Below are 6930 nucleotides of genomic sequence, written 5' to 3' on the forward strand. Positions count from 1 at the left end.
AAATATCAGAGCAATAATTATAACGAAATAACTAGAGTGAGATTGCTAGTAACACGTTAATTCTATCTATTTTGTTTATGGGGTTGTTAGTATCAGAGCAATAACTAGAGTGAAATAGCTAAAGTGAGATTGCTAATACCAGGACAATAATTACAGTGAAATAACTAGAGTGAGATTGCTAGGCTCTATCTATTTATCTATTTTGTTTATGGGGAGTGTATTTGTTTACTAATTAATCTGCCTTGATGAGTTCTGCTGCAAATTAAGTATTGGGTACGCTTTCTGATTCGTTTTTTCCTAATGGAACAGCTTGCTTGCTGGGCAATGAAGAGCAGTAGTACTCCGCAGCTATCTTCTGGACATGATTCATTAGAAAGGGCTCGGATGTTTCATCTTAATATCGAGGATTCGGCAGAGATGCCAATTTCCTTGCTGAGGGTGAAGAGAATGGCACTTGTCAAGGCTTGCTTGAGCAGCGCCTTTGCCATAATTGCGGCGGCTCTGTTTGTCGTCTCCATGAACCGGGTCTTCGGTTCTTGGAATTTGGGGAAGTCGAACCAGAGAACCAGAAATGAATACCATCGGGATTACTTGAAGATGGGCTGCAATGAAACGATTGCAATGCACCTTCGGCGGCTCACTGATGAGCCCCACGTCGCCGGCACAGCAGAAAATTTCGCTACCGCAGAGTACGTGTTGTCAACCTTCAAGAAGTACGGCTTGAGTGATGCTTATTATAAGGATTACAATGTCCTGTTGAGTTATCCTCTCAGCAGGTCTCTCACACTGAGGTCGCCCGGTGTGGAGACTCTGAGGCGCTTCGAGCTGAGAGAAAAAGAAGTTAAGGGCGATCCTTACAGTAGCCGGAGCTCGAAGGCCATTCCCAGCTTTCACGCCTATTCGCCCTCGGGAACTTCGGTTGCAGAGGTGGTGTATGTTAACTATGGGCGTGTCGAGGATTTCAGGGCATTGGAACGCATGGGCGTTAATGTCACAGGCGCCATTGTGATTGCTCGGCACGGCAAGATTTTCAGAGGCGACATTGTCAAGAATTCTGCCCGGGCAGGAGCCTCGGCCGTCGTGACTTACTCGGATCCTTTTGATTTTGCCGGTACGGGTAGCGAAGGAAGTTATCCCCTCACCAAGTGGCTGCCTCGCAGTGGTGTCCAAAGAGGCACGGTGTTTCAGAAACCTGGAGATCCTCAGTCGCCTGGCTGCCCAGTGGCAGCAGCACCAGGGATTCAGAAAAGCTGTCCGCCAATGATTTGAAGGCGCTGCTGCCCTCAATTCCTTCTCTGCCCATATCGGCGGAAGACGCCGAGGTAATCATGAAATCTCTCGGTGGGCCGCTTGCTCCTCCTCATTGGCATGGTGGCTTAGACTTAGCTGCCTATCGTGTTGGCCGAGGACCTGGGATTCTCAACTTCACCTATGTGGTAAGCACGCAACATACCAATTTTTTATTTCAATCTCGCAAACACAACCACCGCACGGGTGACTTTTTTAAAAGTATTTTTTTTAAGAGGTGGCTTGTTCATCTTTATTCATATAATATGAGCTTCAAAGTAATCTGTCTTACAAAGAAAACAGTTGCAGAAATGTTAAATTGGTGTTTTGTTTTCTCTCTGTTTTTTCTTTTCCCTTTTTACCCTATAATACAAGTCTGAACATTACTTTTTTTTTACTATGAGAGTTATCTTAGATTTATCTATTTGTAAATAATTTTATTCTAGGGTTATATTAGACGTCCATATTGTAGGAAGATACAAGTAATATGAAAGCAAGTTTTATCACTAAATTTGATTCTAAAATTTGGAATTTGAAATCTATATGCAACTAATCTCACTCTTATTCTCATTACAAATATAAAACTACTTTGAAAAAATATTTAGACTTAAATTAAATAGTTATGGTTTCAAATTTTTGAAGAGAAGATTGATTTTTATTTTCTCAGCAACGAGTGTATATTGATTGGAAATTTAGAGTGTTTATAATTATTAATAATAGTCTACTCTAGTGAAATCAATTTTTTAACAGAGATAATCATCCATTCTACAGTAATTTCCTGCTGTACATTCACATTCTTCTGTGTTTCGAATTACATCTCTCACGGTTTGTTATATTGAACATCGAACGGTTATTGCAGGCCAATCAAACCACTGTCCCAATAAGGAACGTATTTGCTGTAATCAAAGGACGGGATGAACCAGACCGGTAATGACAAACGTGGGGCTGTTTTATATATATATATATATATATATATATTCTGTTGTTTTTGGGTTGCTGGAGGCTTAGTTTAAAAGGGTTCTTTCTTCTCTTTGACTCTGGGCGTAGATATTTAATCAATTTTTCGGTTCGGCTGAAATAGATTGCGCTATGTTGCAGGTATGTTCTACTCGGAAATCACAGGGACGCATGGACATTTGGTGCGGTCGATCCGAATAGCGGAACTGCTACACTCTTAGATGTACGATCAAACACCTGTTTAAAGTTAGTTTGTTTACTTTTTTTTTTGTGTTTAGTCATATAATCTGAACAGTAAAAGTAATTTTTTTTTTTTTTTTTAATTTAATATTTTTCCTTTTTCAAATTTTCCATCGGCTTACAGATTGCTCGGAGATTAGGAAAGCTGGTCAAGCAAGGCTGGCAACCTCGGAGGACCATAGTGTTATGTAGCTGGGATGCTGAGGAGTATGGATCTGTGAGTATTATTTTTTCATATTATTATAGTTTTTTTGTTATTCTTATTATTATTATAGTATATTTAGATGTTTTCCCAATTTATAATACAAATAAATTTGATGTATATTATTTTATATTTCTTATTATTTCTAAAATATCTTAAATAAATCTATAATATTAATGTGAATATAGTTAAACCAATATTATAAAAAAAAATAATAAATATTTTTTAAAATTTTAAACATAATCTTAATTATTTATTTATTATTTAAAAAAGTTACTACTATTTTTAAATATAAATCCTCACATTTTTTAGGTATTGGATTTTACACCATCTAAATTTTAATCAACTTGAATCCATATTCCAATTCGAATTTGGTAACTATGTAAGAAAAAGGCAATTCGAAAGGCAATTGAAAGACCATATTTGATGATGTGGGACAGGTAGGATCGACGGAGTGGGTAGAGGAGAACTATGATTTATTATACTCAAGAGCAGTCGCGTATATCAATGTAGATTGTGCTGTCGCAGGGCCAGGTTTTATTAGCTCTGCTACACCCCAACTGGATAATCTTCTGAGGGAGGCAACCAAGCAGGTTTGATGCTTTTCTCAGTAAATGGTTTTGAGGAAATAATCATAATTATTCTGATGAATATTTTCAGGGCTTTTACTGAATGTGAATGTCAGAATTGTTTCAGTATATTATTTCTGCCTTCCCATAACTTACTATATTTGTTTTCAGGTTGTAGATCCTGATTCTGCACCCCAAACTGTGTATGAATCCTGGTTTGCAGCTAACAATAAATCTGAATCAGCTATGGTATGCTATACATATATTTGGATGTTCTAGTTTTTTTCCAAGTTATAAATTAATATCTTAGTCTCTTGAGAACATTATAGTCAGTTCGGTTTCTTTGCTATGAGTGAATATCAGATTGGTAGACTAGGTGGAGGAGGCTCAGACTTTACTTCTTTCTTGCATCACGTTGGAGTTCCTGCAATTGACATTTACTATGGGAATGGTTGGGCACAATTTCCTCAGCTTAATCTGCCAGTCTTTTATAATCATTTTAGCTTAAGAGCAAAAAAGTTTGAAACCTGTTAGAAACAAACTTATAATTTGAGAAAATCTGTTCGCAGATTATCCAGTCTACCACTCTCTGTATGACAACTACATGTGGATGGAAAAATTCGGAGACCCACAGTTTCGCAGACATGTTGCAGGTAATTATACCATCGAATCTGCCCCCACACACCCATCTTCAAAGACCAAATCATGTATGCAGCCCCTTCTGGTTTGGCATGATACCAGAGGAGTAAATTCTAAATAAATTTTCTCAACAGTGGCGGGAATTTGGGGAATAATTGCACTCAAGCTTGGTGACGAGGACATTCTGCCTTTCAACTACGAGAATTATGCTGATGAACTCCAGGTAATGCAATCATGGCTATTAAATATTGGCACAGTGGTTACTGTAAAATATGCAAAATATTTCTGACGTGTTTGAGCCTTGTAAAGTATGTAAAAGATTTCGGATGTATTTGGGAATTCATGTATGTCATTTATCATTAGTCATTTTTTATAATAACGCTTAAAAGCAAAAGAGAATATCAGTAACCATTATCGATCAGAATTATAGGTAAAAGCACTGCATCTTCCTTAACAGTGAATTTGCCATTAATAAAGACAACTTTTTCATCATTGTTTTTTAAGAAAACACCAAATTTCACAGTGATTAAAGTGTGATTACTGTGAATACACAATGTTCAAAAATAATTTATTATGGAAACACAGTATACCAAACCTAGTCTACTTTTTTTTGTGTGAACAGTCCTACACAGTAGCTCTGGAATCACAACTCAAGGCTGCGGGGACCCCTCCCCATGTGTCAACATCTCCTTTACATGACTCAATCTCAGATCTGAGGATGGCTGTTTCAAAAATCAAAATTGAAGAGAAGGTTTGTTTAATTTCCTTTTCCTAATACACATCTCCGATTGTTGCTGCTAATGGCTGTTGCTCAATTATCTCTTGCTTACACTATTTCAGGGATTACAAGGGATCGAATCGCATTTCAGTGATTTTCAGTATTGGACACCTCAGAGGAGAGCATTCAATGACAGATTACTGATGGCAGAACGCGCATTTACAGACTCAGAGGGACTTCCAGGAAAACCTTGGAATAAGCATTTGGTAAGTAGTAAAGCCCTGTTCTGTTTTATTATGTAAGTGTTTTTTCACACTCACTTTGTTGGAAATCTATCACTTTAATTAATAACTATTTTAGTAATAATTATTTTGGAATACATTTTTAGGGGCAGTCAAAGAAGGTAATGATAATGGTTTAGAAATTTGCAGAAAAAAGTAAAATTTCCACAAAAATAACTTGTGACTTTGCTCATTTAAAAGCTGCTAGTTCAAAACTATAAATTAGCTTACCACTCACAACACTTAGCTAATTCAAAAACCCCTAATTGGAAAGACAACACTAATATTTTTATAAGCAGAAGACTTCATTGTTTTTAGTGTTTCTCTCTATCCTATATCTAGTTATCAAACATTATGTTATCGCTGGTTATCAAACATTATTGAAGTTAAAAATATTTGTTTATCTTATCCCAGATTTATGGAGAAACCGACGAAAATGAGTATGGCTCCTCTTCTTTCCCTGCGATCTTTGAATCTCTTCAAAAGGCAACAGCCCAAACGAATGCCAGTAAGCAATGGTTAGCTCTGCAACATGAGATTTGGAGAGTGTCTCGGGCAATTGATAGGGCTGCACGAGTTCTTCATGGCGAGCTCACCTAGTTACTTCATGTGGTGGAGGATTCGAAGGGTTTGACAAAATATTTTGGGAAAGGAGACTGAGAATGTGGTGACATATCTTCAACTACTCCAATCAGCTTGTCCAGTTTAATGCAGATCCTCGTTTGTGAGTGAGAAATAGATGGAAACACACACATTGCAATGGACCCTCATGTGTGTGAAATTGATGGAAAACACACAAATTTTGATTTTGAGGTGGCTTAGCTCAAACGGAAGGAACTTTATGTTCGGGGTTTGGATCATAGCGCTACCCCTTGTAAATAATGGTTGAAGTAGTTTTTTTTTCAATCTTTAAGAAAACCCATACATTATGTATTTGAAATGAGAATTAAATGTTGTGGATGGATTTTTAATTTTTTTTTTTAATTAATAATAATGTGAAAGAAATAATATTGAAAAAAAATTTATTAAAAATAAATGTGATACTATTATGATCTCCAACTAATTTTTACCCTCTAAATATAAATATCACTGTATCCCAGTTGCTTTAACCAGAAAGTAATTACATACATCCCAAACAAAATACCATACATATGAACCCTTTTCCAAACAAAATACTATACATATAAACCTAAAAAGAGATTGCCAATGCTCAATTAAAAATATAAAAACAACATATAAGACAAACATTACCATCAAACCAGTCATACTATACATACAAACCTAAAAAGAGATTTCCAATACTAAATTAAAATAAAATATAAAAACAACATGTAAGACAAACATTACCATCAAACCACCAGCATATAAGACAAACATGGTCTTCTCACCTTTCGGAAGTGAACAATATTTTAAATTTTACTATCACAGATGTGCCCAAACGAGCCAGCTGCAGTATTGGAGAAAGAGCGAACATGTTTACATGTTAAAATACAATCGGTAATGTTTTACCTATATAAATAAATTCTCAAAAGCTTAAATATAATTATTTTTCAGCATACTAGGGCCCAAAAAATTGTTATGACTCGCTTGTCCATGATTTAAGCATGGATCTTCTGTATTTAATACTTACAATATAATTTAATCATGGATCTTCTGTATTTAATATTTACAGTAAAATTTAATCATGGATCTTCTGTATTTAATATTTACAATAAAATTTAATAGAAACATACATTTAGGAAATAATGAATCAGTATTGCTAAATTGCTCTTCAGTTTCAGTTTCATGTTTAAGAAGATCTATACTCCATCTTGCTCTCGTGCTGAGTCCCTGAACCACTAATCTATAAAACAAAGAAAAATATATTATTGTAAGTTTGATTCACATGGTTTTAAAAGTTCACCCATTTCAAAAACCAAAAACCATAGGTTGGATGGCTATTTATAAAGGTTTATAATAATTTATTTTATAAGAAAATATAAATATAAATTTACTTAATAAGATAATTTATAATTATAATTATGAGAGAGCATATGT

At 35.3% G+C, this 6930-nt stretch overlaps 1 pseudogene across 1 annotated transcript; it reads left to right on the forward strand.

Annotated features, from left to right (window-relative positions):
• Positions 1 to 309: 309 nt before the first annotated feature.
• Positions 310 to 5810, forward strand: LOC149192494 (putative glutamate carboxypeptidase LAMP1; annotated as a pseudogene). Its single transcript, XR_016254359.1, has 12 exons — positions 310 to 1436; positions 2147 to 2214; positions 2386 to 2467; positions 2609 to 2701; positions 3127 to 3279; positions 3427 to 3504; positions 3619 to 3706; positions 3825 to 3908; positions 4029 to 4117; positions 4517 to 4645; positions 4735 to 4878; positions 5308 to 5810. The product of XR_016254359.1 is annotated as a putative glutamate carboxypeptidase LAMP1 (transcript).
• Positions 5811 to 6930: the final 1120 nt, after the last annotated feature.

The sequence above is a fragment of the Pinus tabuliformis genome, chromosome 2_2, assembly GCF_031772625.1.
Source record: "Pinus tabuliformis cultivar Carrire ecotype Pingquan chromosome 2_2, CPIR1, whole genome shotgun sequence".
NCBI lineage: Eukaryota > Viridiplantae > Streptophyta > Pinopsida > Pinales > Pinaceae > Pinus > Pinus tabuliformis.